This window comes from Rhinatrema bivittatum, chromosome 3, assembly GCF_901001135.1.
Source record: "Rhinatrema bivittatum chromosome 3, aRhiBiv1.1, whole genome shotgun sequence".
Taxonomy (NCBI): Eukaryota; Metazoa; Chordata; class Amphibia; order Gymnophiona; family Rhinatrematidae; genus Rhinatrema; species Rhinatrema bivittatum.
Window position 1 is genome coordinate 115,798,279 of NC_042617.1, and position 17,290 is coordinate 115,815,568.

Here is a 17,290-nt window from a genome sequence, read left to right on the forward strand (position 1 = left end):
TTGAGACGAATCCCCACTGATTATTCAGTAAAATGCGCTCCGAGGCGAGCGCCCGCTCTCCCAACGCGCGCCCAGGCCACTTTCCTGGGCGCGCGATTCAGTATGCAAATGAGGGCCCGCGCTAATAAGGAGGCGCTAGGGACACTAGCGCGTCCCTAGCGCCTCCTTATTGGCAGAAGCAGCATCTGTCAGCGGGTTTGACAGCCAACGCTTAATTTTACTGGCGTCGGTTGTCGAACCCGCTGACAGCCACGGGTTTGGAAAACGGACACCGGCAAAATTGAGCGTCCATTTTCCAATCCGCGGGCAGATTTTTTTTTTTTTTTTTTATTTTTGGGGCCTCCGACTTAATATCGCTATGATATTAAGTCAGAGGGTGTAGAGAAAAGCAGTTTTTTCTGCTTTTCTGTGCACTTTCCTGGAGCCGGCCGAAATTAACTCCTGCCTTTAATTTCTGAAAGTGAAATGTGCGGCTTGGCTGCACATTTTACTTTCTGTATTGAGCGTGACTAGCTAATAGGCTCATCAACATGCATTTGCATGTTGAGCGCACTATTAGTTTCGGGGGAGTGGGTGTTGGATGTACGTTTTCCACGTCGAAAACGCGTGTCTAAACGGGGGCTAATGGTGCGCTCGGCCTGAGGGCACCGTATTGAATCGGCCTGATAGTTAAGAAGTAGTAGTATTAGTAATATTGGTTTAAAGAATAAAAATGATAGGAATACACACAGGAATAGCAGTAGCTTAAATATAGCTATAGGCATCAGGGATAGATTATCTTTTTTGTTAATCTCAGAAATGAGAAAACTTCAACTACTAATCTTATAGAAGCTATGTCAGGCTTAAACTTCACCCCTCTTATAGACGTTCCAACACACAGACAAGGCAACACCTTAGATCAAATTTTCATTAATCCTTCTTTTCTTAATCCAAAACTTGATATCACCCCAATACCATGGTCAGATCATTACTTAATAAAAGTTACAGGGAAAATAAAACCTTTAAATACACACATAAATGATCAAAAGACCCACTCAGAATTACGACGAAAGAAACTAAATACAGAAGCTTTCATAAACACATTGATTCCTAAAATCAATCAAAATCCTCACACACAAATTAATAACATGATAAACTACTGGAATGACTGCATAACAGAAACTCTGGACATTATTGCTCCTCTAGAGATGGTTAACAATACCAACAAGAAAACATCATCATGGTATACCGAATCCCTCAAAACAATAAAACGCAAGCTACGGAACCTGGAACGAAGATGGAGAAAGAACCCTCGTCCGGAAAGAAAACAAGAATATTTTACATTGCTTCAAAAATACAAAAAAGAAATAATAAAAACCAAAAAAACCTACTACGCGACCCAACTGAAAAAAGCATACGGAAACCCAAAAATTCTATTCACCATAGTACGAGAATTAACAACTATATCAGAACCACCTGCTATGATAACAAATGATCTCTGTAATAAAATAGCACAATTCTTAACAAAGAAAATTGAGACAATCTCTTCAGAATTTAAACACCTCCCACTGCCAAAATCACTCATCCCAATCTGTGCCTGTAACTTCTCAGAATTCACAAACATAAATGATGCCACAATCATAAATATACTTACCAAATCTAAACCATCAAAAAGTCCTTTTAACCCATGTTCAGGATCCATACTCAAATCAAGTAAAGAACACATTGCCCCTTTCATATCTCAAATAGTAAATGCATCTTTATCCCAAGGAATCTTTCCCGACTCCCTGAAAAAAACATCAGTCACCCCTATACCAAAAAAGAAAAATCAAGATCCTTTAAACTTATCAAATTACCGTCCAATTGCCACATTAACATCCATCGCAAAAATAATTGAATCCGTTGTACTTCACCAAATTTCATCGTACATTGAAGAAAATAACATTCTTCATCAAAACCAACACGGTTTCAGGAAAGGACATAGTACTGAATCCCTTCTCATATCTGTCTTTGACACCATCATCAGAGGATTCGATGCAAACGTAAATTACATACTGGTAATGATAGATATATCCGCTGCCTTCGATACTTTAAATCATACCATACTCCTGTCTAACCTACAGCAAATTGGGATCACAAATACAGCTTTACAATGGTTTACATCATTTCTACAAAACCGTCCACAGAGAATATCCTTAGGAAAATCAAAATCTGACTGGTACACAACTAATACGGGTGTCCCACAAGGCTCATCCTTATCTGCACTACTTTTTAATATCTATCTCTTACCTCTTTGTCGACTTCTAGATGGTTTAAACTTAAATTTCAAACTATACGCAGACGATATCCAATTTATCCTACCTTTCACTGAAACATGGCCCAAAACACTTTCACTACTTCAAATTTATCTAGAAACAATAAAAACCTGGTTAGCTCACAATCGACTCAAACTGAACGCAGCGAAAACAGAACTAATTTACTTATCTACTATTCCTGATTCCACTCAACGCCCTCCAAAAACATTCACTTTTGATGGACAATCTATATCAATAACTAACCATGCTAGAAACCTTGGCATAACAGTAGATTCTAAGTTATCTCTATCAAAACACATATCAGAAACAGTCAAAAAATCATTTTTCAAGATACACATGTTAAAAAAACTAAAGCCACTTCTGCTGTCATCAGACTTCCGAACCGTAGCACAAGCTTTAATATTATCAAATCTGGATTATTGTAATGCACTATACATTGGACTCCCACTATCATCTTTACGCCCACTTCAGCTTATCCAGAATGCTACTGCTAGACTGATTTTCAACCTTCCTAAAAGAGAACATATCTCCCCAGTACTCCAACATTTACACTGGCTTCCCATTACTCACCGCATAAAATACAAAATCTTAACCACTATCCACAACCTACTTTATAACCCCAATTCTATATGGCTCTGCTCTATGCTACACATATATAAACCAACAAGACAGCTCCGTTCCACAGACAAATGTTTACTGGAAATTCCGTCAGTCAGATCTACTAGCTTAGCCCTAACAAGAAACAGAGCTTTCTCAGTTTTTGGTCCTTCCTTGTGGAACTCTATACCAGACAGTATCCGAATGACATCTAATCGAAATGAATTAAAAAAGATGGTTAAAACCTTTCTATTTAATGAAGCATACAATCTCAGTACCACTATTTAAATGTTTACTCTGAATTACCCATATCTGCTTGATACTTGTAAAGAAAGAACTATTTCTGTTTTTATTGTGTCTTATGTTCAAATTGTTTTTATTGTGCATGTAAATTGTAAACCGCCTAGACGGACACGTAAGTGACCCCATGTGCGGTATATAAAAAACTTTTAAATAAATAAATAAATAAATAAATAAATAAATACATATATTTACGCAGTAACAAGTCTTTCCCTCTCTAAGCTATATGCTTTCACTACTGCAAAAATCCAGAAAACACAAAACAATTGCACTTTTTGTACTTGTTATAAACAGATTTTTCTGTTAACAAATCTATGCCAGTTTATACTATTTGAATGATTTCTATAACTTCCATTCTTGTGATTAAAGCAGCTTTCCTTTGCAGCTCCACAGTACCTCTCATCTCTTTTCTTCTTTTTCCCTCCTTGGGACCTCCATTTCTTAGGCAAGCTGCTCCTATCTGTGTCCTCCTCCTCCATGCTAACTCCAGACTCTGCGCTGTCTTTCGGCACATGGAATAGACTTAGTTTTTGGGTACTTGCCAGGTTCTTATGGCCTGGATTGGCCACTGTTGGAAACAGGATGCTGGGCTTGATGGACCCTTAGTCTGACCCAGTATGGCATTTTCTTATGTTCTTACCATGTGCCTCCAATGGCCTTCCTGCGTTGGTGCGTTTTGCTCATTCTGGTCGTATTCAAGTCCCTCTTACAAACCCACTTTCAAATGTCTTTTAAATCCAATAACTCTGACTCTTCCTGATCTTGACCATTCTCACATTAACATGTTTTACTATAAAACTTATATGATTGCTAAAAATTGTCTTGTCTGTGTGTCTCAACTAGACTGTAAGTCCTATGCAGTAGGAACCGTCTCTCTTATGTATCTGCACAGTGCTGTGTATGCCTAGTAGTGCCATAGAAAGGTTAAGTAGCAGTAGTAAGTAGAACTGTACAATTGTTCTTTAAAGAATAAAAAAATTGCAGTATGCACAGGAAATAACAGCAGTATTTAAATGTAGCTATAGGCATCAGGGATAAATTAAGAGTGCCTTAGGCCCCTGACAGCATTTTCACTTGGGGTCTCCTATTCCCATTACTCTTTGTTCCATAACCTTTCACATTGGGCTCTCCTATTCCCATTACTCTTTGTTCCTAACCTTTATCCTACCCTATATGGGACCTTCTCTAAGCCTGGGCGAATATCTTGACCCACCCTTTCTCCCACCTAATCTGGCATGTATCAGCATGTAACACACCTAGCTAAAAAAACACTTAACAGTGTTCATATCTGTGGACGTGCTGATTTGAAACAAGGTAGGAGTATAGGCAATGTAAATCTTTAGACCAAGAAAATGTGCAACTAAAATAATAACCAGAAAAACAAAGTATAAGATGACAGATAAGGATCCCAAGATCTATCTAAGCTGTCCAATTCCATTCCTACTGTGCGCCATGGGCTGCAGCTCATCTTTGGCTTTAACCTCGCATCTTCATAACAAGGAATCTTCTCTACGTATCCCATGCTTCTTGAATTATGTCCCTTGGGAAGCCATTCCATGCATCCACCACTCTTTCTGTGAAGAAATATTTCTTAAAGTTGTGCCTATTATTTGGAATCTTATACTATGATCTACAGCATTCTTTCTTCTGAAAAAAGGCTTGCTTCTTGTATATTGATAAATCTGAGGTATTTAAAAGTCTCTATCATATCCTTCCTATCTCCTTTCCTCTGGGGTACACATATTATGTTGCTTAAAATCTCATTTTTCAGGACATTTAGTGTAGACCCTGCACCAAATTTGGTAACTATCCTCTTGAATGGAGCAGTTCTAACATAAGGGCAAGATGAGGCAGCGGCCTCAGGCAGCAAAACTTATACCGGCAAAAAGTGCACTTCAAAACATCCCTGGATGGGCGCCTCATCCTGTATGCACGCAACAAATAATGGAGTGCCTGTGGGAATCCTGGGCAGCGCTTGCAAAAAGACAAACCTAGCGCTAGCAGTGCAGAATTCTGACGTGTCGCGGGCAGAGTTATAATGGACGCACAGAGATCCCAGGCTCAAGCAGAAAGCCATTAGTGTCAGCAGCGCAGGATCATGACGTACCCTATGACGTATCCTATGAGAGCCAATGCCATGGGAAAGAAGACAAATCCCGAGCCGGCGGTGTGGGATTATGGCATGTCCATGGGGATCCCAGGCTCTGCAGGCAGGAAGACAAACTCCTTCACTTATTGCCGATTGGTCCGTTCACTGTCACATGTCAGTGAAAGGACCAATCACCTTTCAGAAGGCTGTCCTGAAAGGGGATTGGTCCTGTCACTGACAAATGTCAATGAAAAGGACCAATCGGGAACAGCTCTGCCAGAAGAGGTCTCCGGCAGGGGTTCCTGGTCGGGAGGGAGGAAATTTGGAGTCTGGCAAGGGCGGTTTTATCATATGGATCTTGGATTTCCCGATTTCAGATACAGGATTCTCGGGTCCAACTCTGACTGCTTGGCCCATCATGCTAGACCTTCGGGGTGGGCAGACCATTAAAAGATTTTTTTTTTTTACCTTACTACTTTTCTAATCCTCCGACTTAATATTGCCACAATATTAAGTCAGAGAAACTAATGAAAAGCAGTATTTTCTTTTCTGTTAACTCTGGGGGCTCCTCAAGATTTAACATCTGCTCCAGGGCAGGCGTTAATTTTTGAGAGTAAAAATATGCATGTCAGGCGCACTTTTTTTTTTTTTTTTTGCAAAGGTGGATAATAACTAATAGCATCATCAACGTGAATTTATTTGTAAAGAGCGCTATAAGCTACGTGCTGGTTTGGATGCAAGTTCTGGATGCACTAATCCCAGATTTGCATCGGGGATTATGCATGCACGACCAAATCACGGGTTAAACCGTGTGCTACACCTAGCACTTGGTATTGCAATGGCCTGCCAGGGGGGTAAGTGAATGAGAAGGAAGGGAAAAGAAGTGGTTTGAGTGAGATAATAGAAGAGAAGGTGGAACAAGACAGAGCATGTGAACGACTGCACATATGTGGAGGCATGTGAGCAAGCGTGTGTGTGTATGAGCAAGTGTGAGTGTGTGTATATGAGTGTGTGAGCATGCCATGTAATAGTGTGAAAGAGCATGTGTATGAATGAGTGCATGTGTACATGTATGCGAGTGCATTTTGAGGATGAACATATGTGTGTGTTAGAAAGTGTGTGTATATGAGTGTGGACAAAGTCTGTGAACAGCTCTCCTTCCCCCACTAATCCAGGACAATTTCAGGATGACAAAATCAAAGGTTCCCAGGTATGGAAAACTGGGATTTTTTGGATGTTGTTGGATGTTGTTTGATGTGTCTGCTGTTTTGAAATATTTTATTGAATTTGAGGAACTTTTTAAAATTAGTATATGAATTTAATTATATAATATTCTATTCAAATGTATTGAAATATGTATTTTTTATTAGTATGGTTTTATTATGACTAATGTTTTTATAATTCCTGATTTTATTGTTTTATGAGGAATGGTGAAGTTTCCACTGATGCACTATATACAGAGTCTGGCTTTTTGCGTTTTCCAGTACAGTTTTTGTCTGCACATTTCTCTTTATACTTTGTCATTTTATTCTGTATTTGGTGAGGGGCTGTGTTCTAGTGTGTGACGGAGATGAGGTAATTTGCTACTGTGTAGTTTCTGTGTAGGAATGTATAGCAGTCTGTCTTGTTCTGTTGTCTTAACAGAAGGTGTATTGGTGTTTTAGGGCCTGGTGTAATATTTGTAGTGTGGCATTTTCATGGGTAGAGTTCTTATTGTTTAAGTGCTGGCATTTAGTGCCATTTTGGTATGGGATGTTTACTATATTATAAGTGGAGTTCATTTTACTCATGGCTTTCTGTGGGCCAAGCCAAACCCAATGTACTTTACAATAGGCCTAATACCATATGGGCTCCAAGTGTCATCTTTGTAGGGTTTCCTCATTGTCACAACAATGCATGTAAATATAATATCCATGTTGTTGTAAGTGACATTTTTACATCATAAACCTGTACTTTGAATGTCTTTTTCCATATAAAATCTATTATATTGTCAAGAAGGCCAAGATAAAGACCATTAAATAGTCAATAAGCAGAAGAATAGAGACCTGCAAAATGGCATGAAACTCAAATTAATACAATAAGGGGTAGATTTTCAAAGGGTTATGCGCGTAACCCCGAAAACCTGCTCCTGCGCGCGCCGAGACTATTTTGCATAGGCTCGGTGGCGCACACAAGCCCCAGGACGCGCGTATGTCTCGGGGCTTTGAAAAAGGGGCGGGAAGGGGCATGGGCGTGGCGCCAGTCCGGGGACGGGACCGAGGCATCCGGCACAGCGGCTTGAAACAAGGAAGGGGGTTGGGTTAGATAGGGGAAGGGAGGGGAAGGTGGGGGGAAGCGGAAGAAAAGTTCCCTCCGAGGCCGCTCTGATTTCGGAGCGGCCTTGGAGGGAATGGGGAAAGCCATCAAGGCTCCCCTAGGGCTTGGCGCGCACAAGGTGCACAAGCGCTGACCCTGGCCTTGCGGGGGGGGGGGGGGGGGGGGGAGAGAGAGAACAGTGGTTTCTTGTGTATGTTACCCAGGTAGAGAGTCCATCAAGCTAGGTTGAGAGAACCTTGCCCAAATCTCATCTTGGAGTGAGTTTCCTCACTCCGAAGGCCAGCAAATCTTCACAAGAGACCACTGTTCTGTTCGTAGGTATCACGTAGAATGTCAAAGTGGCCCCTAACCCCCCTACACTCTTACCTAATCCCCACCTCGAGTTACTAGGTGGCCCTACCATAGGGATACAAATACCTACCTATGGACCATGATATATATATATATATATCATCATTACAAATGGTCCCCCAGTGGTTGAATGCAGGAAATACAACAGGTCTGGCACTTATCGCAGATTCTGAAATGGTATCACAATATGCACTAACTTAGCTCTTCGCACAGGTAATTAGCACAAATTGCTATATTAGCATAAAACACACCCCTTTTGCTATCACATGTGGTACTTACCGCATTTTGATAACTCCAGGCCTTAGATTGTAAGCCCTCTGGGGATAGAGAAATACCTACAGTATCTGAATGTAAACCGATGTGATATCTCAGATCAAATGTCAGTATATAAAAATAATAATAATAATATGGAACCTAACATTGTGTAACTGTAGCATGGGTTATTTTTCCCTATATGCATCACCTTGCACTTATCGACATTAAATTTCATCTGCCATTTGGATGCCCAATTTTCCAGTCTCACAAGGTCTTCCTGCAATTTATCATAATCTGCTTGTGATTTAACTACTCTGAACAATTTTGTATCATCTGCAAATTTGATTACCTCACTCGTCGTATTTCTTTCCAGATCATTTATAAATATATTGAAAAGTTTGGGTCCCAATACAGATCCCTGAGGCACTCCACTGCCCACTCCCTTCCACTGAGAAAATTGTCCATTTAATCCTACTCTCTGTTTCCTGTCTTTTAGCCAGTTTGTAATCCACGAAAGGACATCGCCACCTATCCCATGACTTTTTACTATTCCTAGAAGCCTTTGTGAACGCCTTCTGAAAATCCAAATATACTACATCTACTGGTTCACCTTTATCTACATGTTTATTAACTCCTTCAAAAAAGTGAAGATTTGTGAGGCAAGACTTGCCTTGGGTAAAGCCATGCTGACTTTGTTCCATTAAACCATGTCTTTCTATATGTTCTGTGATTTTGATCTTTAGAACACTTTCCACTATTTTTCCTGGCACTGAAGTATGGCTAACTGGTCTGTAGTTTACTGGATCGCCCCTGGAGCCCTTTTTAAATATTGGGGTTACATTAGCCACTCTCCAGTCTTCAGGTACAATGGATGATTTTAATAATAGGTCACACATTTTCACTAATAGGTCTGAAATTTCATTTTTTATTTCCTTCAGAACCCTGGGGTGTATACCATCTGGTCCAGGTGATTTACTACAGTTTATCAATCAGGCCTACCACATCTTATAGGTTTACCGTGATTTGGTTCAGTCCATCTGAATCATTACCCATGAAAACCTTCTCTGATACGGGTATCTCCCCAACATCCTCTTCAGTAAACACTGAAGCAAAAAAATAATTTAATTTTTCCGCAATGGCTTTATCTTCTCTAATTGCCCCTTTAACCCCTCGATCATCTAACGGTCCAACTGACTCCCTCACAGGCTTTCTGCTTCGGATATATTTTTAAAAGTTTTTACTGTGAGTTTTTGCTTCTACAGCCACCTTCTTTTCAAATTCTCTCTTAACCTGTCTTATCAGTGTCTTACATTTAACTTCCCAACGTTTATGCATTATCCTATTTTCTTCTGTTGGATCCTTCTTCCAATTTTTCAATGAAGATCTTTTGGCTAAAATAGCTCCTTACACCTCCCCTTTTAACCATGCCAGTGATTGTTTTGCCTTCTTTCCACCTTTCTTAATGTGTGGACTACATCTGGACTGTGCTTCTAGGATGGTATTTTTTTTTTTAACAATGACCACGCCTCTTGCACACTTTTTACCTTTGTAGCTGCTCCTTTCAGTTGTTTTCTATTTTTCTCATTTTATCAAAGTTTCCCTTTTGAAAGTTTAGCACGAGAGCTGTGGATTTGCTTACTGTCCTCCTTCCAGTCATTAATTCAAATTTGATCATATTATGATCACTATTGCCAAGCGGCCCCCCCAATTAGATTTAAAATTGCTCCCTCTCTTGTCATTTCCTGAACCAATTGTTCCATAAAGCTGTCATTTATTCCATCCTGGAACTTTATCTCTCTAGCAAGTCCCTATGATACATTTACCCAGTCAACATTCGGGTAATTGAAATCTCCCATTATTACCACACTACCAATTTGGTTAGCTTCCCTAATTTCTCTTAGCATTTCACTATCCGTCTCACCATCTTGACCAGGTGGACGGTAGTATACTCCTATCACTATAGTCTTCCCCAACACACAAGGGCTTTCTACCCATAAAGATTCAATTGTGCATTTAGTCTCATGCAGTATGTTTATCCTGTTGGACTCTATGCCATCCCAGACATAAAGCACCACACTGCCTCCCAGGTGCTCCTCTCTGTCATTGCGATATAATTTGTACCCCGGTATAGCACTGTCCCATTGGTTGTCCTCCTTCCACCATGTCTCTGAGATGCCAATTAAGTCTATGTCATCATTCACTGCTATACATTCTAATTTTCCCATCTTACTTCTTAGACTTCTGGCATTAGCATATAAACATTTCAAAGATTGTTTTTTGCTTGTATTTTCATTCTGCTTTTTAATTGATAGGGATAAGTTAGAATTTTTTAGCTCAGGTGAGTTTTTAGTTACAGGCACTTGGACTACTTTTCTTATTATTGGAACATCACTGTTGGGATGCCCTAATTCTAATGCATCATTAGTATGCTTTGAAGATACCTCCCTCTGAACCATGCGCTGCTGAGCGACTGTCGGCTCTCCCCTTTGTTCTAGTTTAAAAGCTGCTCTATCTTCTTTTTAAAAGTTAGCATCAGCAGTCTGGTTCCACTCTGGTTAAGGTGGAGCCCATCCCTTCGGAAGAGACTCCCCCTTCTCCAAAAGGTTCCCCAATTCCTTATAAAACTGAATCCCTCTTCCTTGCACCATCGTCTCATCCACACATTGAGACTCCGGAGCTCTGCCTGCCTCTGGGGACCTGCGCGTGGAACAGGAAGCATTTCAGAAAATGCTACCCTGGAGGTTCTGGATTTAAGCTTTCTACCTAAGAGCCTAAATTTGGCTTCCAGAACCTCCCGCCCACATTTTCCTATGTCATTGGTGCCCACATGTACCACGACAGCTGGCTCCTCCCCAGCACTGTCTAAAATCCTATCTAGGTGACATTTGAGGTCATGGAATTCTATTGTTGTTGAGGCACTAGATTGTGTGGCACCTAAAAAGAACATTTTCATCTTAGACAATGTAAATATGCCTCTTGATTTACTGCTTCTCTGAGGATTATGAAACAGTAGTTGAGACACCATGAGCATTGATAGTGGAAAGCTCCTTCCCCTACTAATAAAACAGCTTATTATCAAAAATTAGTAGTATATAGGACTATGATTAATTATACCAAAATGTGCTATTATTCACAGAGGATCAGTTCTGCTGGGAATAGTACAGCTGAATTACTCCAAATAGTAAGATCTTTAACTTCAAAACCAAATGCATACTCCTCCTGGGGGATATTACTTTTGATTGCTCTAATGAATTTGCCACCTTTTTAGTAACAAAGATTTCTAATATTTGTTGCAATATTGATTCAGTCTTCATTTTAACATGTACAGCAAATATTCAATCAGAATCAGTCTGAGTGTTTTGATTGAACATCAAAAACAGAAATAATTGAGATCTTAGTTAAAATAGATTTGTCGCTGTCTCCATAAATTCATGTCCAACATTTTACTTAAACTTCTGAGAGAAGAGGTCAGCTGTCTTAAACAAGCATCTGTTTGACCATTGTTCAAAAAAACCTACAGCCAATCCATGCTTTTTGGCAAACTATAGGCCAATCTCATCACTGTCTAGTCTAGCCAAACTAACAATGTGTAGCTCTCACACAACTGACAGATTTTGTAGAGAGAAATGCAGCAGTTCATTGCTTTCAATTCAAATTTTGAAGACTGCATATCACAGAAACTCTATTCTTACCAAGTTTCAACACAATGATCAGAGGTTTCAATAAAGGCATGGAGTACTGTATGTCCTAGTTCTTTTGAGCATCTCTGCCACTTTTGAAATCTTGGATCATGAGATATTATTGGCTCATTTAACATCCCTTGGTATCACTGGTATTGTTTAAAAATGGTTTGTGTCTTTTTCTTTGTCTAACAGAACCCACCAAGTCAGACTTGGAAACCTAGGTTCTGACTGAAATGTTTATTTCTGTCATCAACTTTATTTCACATTTATCTTGCACCAATTTTCAAGATTTTTTCATGTCTCAGTGTAAATTATAGAGTTTAAGTCAACAATATTCAGATCTTTTGTTCAATATTCATCTTCTTGGACTGAGATTTTTTAAATGGTTTCTCTCTGTTTACAGTATGTGCAATGATGGCTATTTCACAACAAATTAATGTTGAATATTGCCAAGATTGAGATCATTGTTTTTAGTAGGTTTCCACCTCATAATATTCCTTTCTTATTTACGTTCGATATTCACAGTATGCCAGTCAGCCAACAGGTTTGTAATCTGGAGGTAAAAGACACCAGCCTACCATTAAAACAACAGGTTAAAGTTATTATGACGTTTGCATTCTTTAAACTACACGATTAGACAGCTTCAGCCATTTCTAGATCCAGATGTTTTTTGTACTGTTCTCCAAGCACTGGCATTAAATGAGTTGGATTATTGTAATACACTTTACATTGGCCTCCCTGGCAATGCTTTGCATCCATTACAGCTGGTGCAGAATATAGCAGGATGGATTTTGCCACTATCCCTATACGTGACCATATCATTCCAAAATTATCTTCTTTTAGTGGCTGCCCATTACATGGAGAGTCCAATATAAAGTAGCATCCCTCATTCACACAATTATTTATGGGAATCCCGATTGCTGGATAAACACATTGGGGTAGATTTTAAAAAGGAGTGCGCAGGCGTACATGTGTGCACGCTACCCGGCGCGCACACATGTATGCCCAATTTTATAACATGCGCGCGCAGGCGCGCGCATGTTATAAAATTATGGGTCAGCGCACGAAAGGGGGTGCACAATTGTACACTTGCGCACGCCGAACCCGCTCCAAGCCACGCTGCCGCGGCAGACTCCCCCTCCCCGAATCCTCCCCTCTCAGTCATTTACTTCCTATCGCATGCAAAAAGGCCCTAACACACGCGATATACCTTTAGAAAATAACCCCCTTAGATGGATAACCAGCTCTGCCCTGGAATGCCCAAACTCTGCCCCAAGTAAGCTGGATAACATTTAAACTGGATAACACGTTACCTGTCTATCTTGGGGCCACTCAGTGTGGCGGGATTTTCAAAAACAATGCTGAATATTGGCCTTCAACTGGCTGACCATTGAGTCATTTTAAAAAATATATGCTATGACATTGTGATGAGGAAGCTTCTGCCTCAAAGGCATTCAGGACAATCCAAATGCTCATGATGTTAAACTGAAAACGCACGGTGAGAAATCTTGAATCCCAGATGACTGGAATACAAGCTGTTCAATCTACTATAATTAAGGAAAATTTCACCTTGAAAGTTAAGGTGGAAAACCTGGAAAATAGCAGCCATCATCTGAGTTTGTGTCTGTTAAATTTCCCTACGTCAGTTATATCCTCTATGGAGAAGTTTAAGAATTATTTGGTGGACATGCTTGGATTTTCTACTGAGACATTGCAAACACTTTTGAAAATGTCAAGGGCTATTTTCCTTCCTGGACTGAAACAGGCCCCCAGGAATGCCGATTTTTAACATGGTTATAAGTATGAGCACTATGGAAGTGTACATGTACTTAGTCAGGCAGAAGTCAATTTTCAGTTAAGCCATTGTATCTGGGTAACTGGCTTTGAAAATTGTCTTCTGTTTCCCTGGCATTATAGAGTTTTTCCTGCTTATTCTATTCAGGAAGTGTTTCTCTGTCAATTTTAGGAAATGCTTATTTATTTATTTCTAAACATAATATTTATTTATTTCAAAACATAATAAAATAATAAAAACAATACAATAATAAAAAAAATTAAATAGGAACAAAATCCCAATAAAACAAACAACATAGTTAAATACAATCAATAATGACAGCATAATTCCAAACTCTATGTGGAAATATACAACTTCAACACTATAAAACAAACAAAAACATTTTAACTTTTTTCTAAAATGTAAATAATTTGATTACAATCTCGTGTCTCATGGAGCTGCATTCTACAGCTTTGGCCCAGTTACAGCAAATACCCTTTTCTGGTACACCATTTTTTGTATCTCTTGCCTTGAAGGGATCTGGGTTAAAGCTTCATTCTTAGATTGTAAATTCCGATTAGGGATATGGCATGTAAAACTATCCTGTAGATATTTTGCTCCCCCCCCCCCCCTTAATGTCTTAAACATCAAAGTTAAGATCTTTAACATCACACGTTTCTCAACCGGCAACCAATGTAGTTGGTGCGACAGTGGTGTAGCACTCATCCTATGTGGACATCCATAGATCAGCTTAGCCGCCATATTTTGCATCAGCTCAGCCACTGTATGCTTTTTTTATTTTAAGACAACCCACCAATCACACATTATTTGACTATTGTAATTGACTAATTACATCTTGAACAATCCCTCTAAATACTGAATGATCCAAAATTGAACGTCTCCTACATAACTGTCTGAATCTTAGAAAAACTTGTACAACTGAGGAAATATTTAGGTCCAAATTGAAATCCTCTATTCACACTCCCAAATCCCTGACCTTATTGCTCATCTCTCATTTTTTTACACAGTAGAGGAGGAAACACATTTCCTTTTCAGTTTTTCCAGCACTGCACAGCATGCAGAGTTGGGCTTCTTGCGATTTGTATTTCTAATTTATGGTCACTTACTCTGTACTTGGTGAGGGTCTGTCTGTGTTCTGCATGTGTGATCAAAGTAAAGTAGTCTGCTATTGTGTAGTTTCTGTATCAGGATGTATAGCAGTCCAGCTTGTTTTGTTTTACAGTCTGCACCTCCCAATAGGACATTTATTGGTATTCTAGGGTCATTCTAATATTTGCAGTGCTGCCTTTACATAGGTAGTGATTTTGTTGTTTGAGTCCTGGGAACTGGTGCTGTTTTGCTATGGCAGGTTTGCTACATAGGTGCTGTGTTTTTTGTTTTGTTTTTTTTGCAGGATTTTGTGTTACTTCATAAAGCGCCTAATAATGGGGGGAGTCTATATTGCTGTTTCTGAGGTGATACCAGAATCTGAATATTCTTTTTGCATTGTGGGCAGTAAGGAGAGATGTAATAGCTCTGTTCTGCGACTCGGGGGGGGGGGGGGGGTTCTGTGAATGTGGGCTGTCTTTTTTGCAGAATTGGAGGTACAGGGTTTCCACTGTCTTTCTGTCTTATTCTATATAATTTTGTGTTAATGATCAAGCCAGACTTCACGCCCACATATGAGGATTGCATTAATGATACAATCAAATAATGTTAATAGTAGTTTTACTGGAGGTTTGAAACTTAATCCAGATTTAGAGGTGCAGCTTGTAAATGAGGAAGGTTCCTACACAATGCTATAGAATATTAAAGGCAACATTTGCAAAAATAATTCTAAGAATACTGAACAATCTTCACAACATCCTGGACATGGCATGGACTTGCATAATTTACACACCCTTTACTTCTTTTCCAGGTCTCTCAAGTTGTATTTTGTCTCTTGAATCATTGTACTTTACTCTTTTAAGCAGGAAAGACTTTTCTCTATTGACTCAATGCCCTTATTTGGCTTTCAATCCCCTCAGGGGAGCAATAGCAAATTAGATGTCTCTGCAAAGGAGAACACAGCCTTAATGAATAGATGGAGGGAGCTCAGAATTCACTTATTTTTCACTTGTTTGGCACTTTTTATAGCTAAATTTCACAGAAAGCCTCAAATGCAGTAACTGCTTAATGGCATTCAAAAAAAAAATAGCCTTGACCATTATGGACAAGGTCAAGCAGTTTTGCATCAATGATGAATCTTCCGCTGTATGTAATAGACAGTTTCATTTGTGTGTGTAGAGTTTGCTCATTTCACCTGGGCAGTCTGTGTATGTCTCATCCACTGCTCCACCATTTAGCCAGGTGGAGGAAATTGAGGGGCATGCCTGAGGTGCAGCGCTGGCCTCAGGAAGCAGCACCGCCAGCAGGAAGCCCAGGCCCCATCTGCTGAAGCACAAACACCGCACCTCCCACACTGCACGAGAGCAGGTGGCAACCTGAGTGGGCTGCTACACGGACAACACTACTGTGAGGGAAAGCGATCCACGTGGACCAGCAGACATATGCAACGGTGGAGGTAGGAGGACAGGGAGGGCCATTTCAGTAAGTATTAAATATTAAAAGAAAGTGGTCCGTCCAGTTCAGTGTTTCACTGGCAGTGCTGTGCACCACCATGAGGAGTATCTGGGTTTGATTCCTGGGCTAAGGACTCTGCTCTCCAGGCTGGCTGGGGTAGAGTATGTTGTGGAGGGAGACAGCTGAGGGAGGGAATCCCAGGCATTACACAATGGTAATACCTAGTGGCTGGATTTACGACCCACAATTGCAGGGTTCTGGAAGGAGACCTGGTGCATGGCCTCGGACCAAGCACTGTCAATAACAATGATAGAGCTAAGCAAGTTGGAAGGGGATAGAAAATAGGTGAAAACATATCCCTGGGTAGTTGTGTATAAAGGCTCATGATGCCAGATCCTAGATCTGGTTTTGAGATGGAAGTCCAAAGGAGCAGGAGGAAACTACTGAGCCAAAAAATTATATACACATAGCAAAAGAAAGTAATGCATTTAGGGAGTTAATTTTGTAACTGGCTGCACTGGTGTAAAGTATGCAGGCATTTTTTCTTTGTTTATTATACATTTTTTCTATACCACTTTATTGGCCAAATCGGATCTACTCCCATAATACCCTACCCATTCCTCCTGACCCTTTTACCAACTAACCAACCTACCGCACAAAATTTAAATTTAAAAACAATTCTATCACCTTCTAAACTAATTACCTAAACACCTGACTACCAGCAGAGCAGTAACCCTTGAAAGAAAACCCAAAACTCACTCCAACTTGCTGCATGCTAACAACAGTCCATCAGCTAGGGTTCAGTGAAAAGTCAGATAATTCAACTCTTGTTTCACCTCTATCAGTAACTTATTCCACAGGGTGGGTGCTAGTACTGAAAAAGCTCTCCTTCTAATCTGGCTTTTCTGCACAACCTAGCTGATGGAATCTGCAGCAAGACCCCCCCTAGCTAGATCTTAAGGTACACTGTGGATGGTACCAACTCAGTTTTTCAAACAGATACAGTGGATCACTGCCTCTCATGATTTGTACACCAATGATAGAATCTTGGGGAACTAAGGAAGAGAAC

General features: G+C 40.0%; 1 protein-coding gene across 7 annotated transcripts in view; it reads right to left on the reverse strand.

Annotated features, from left to right (window-relative positions):
* MEIS1 (Meis homeobox 1) overlaps positions 1-17,290 on the reverse strand; it is a 312,349-nt gene that overhangs the window by 170,593 nt on the left and 124,466 nt on the right. The window lies entirely within an intron of this gene.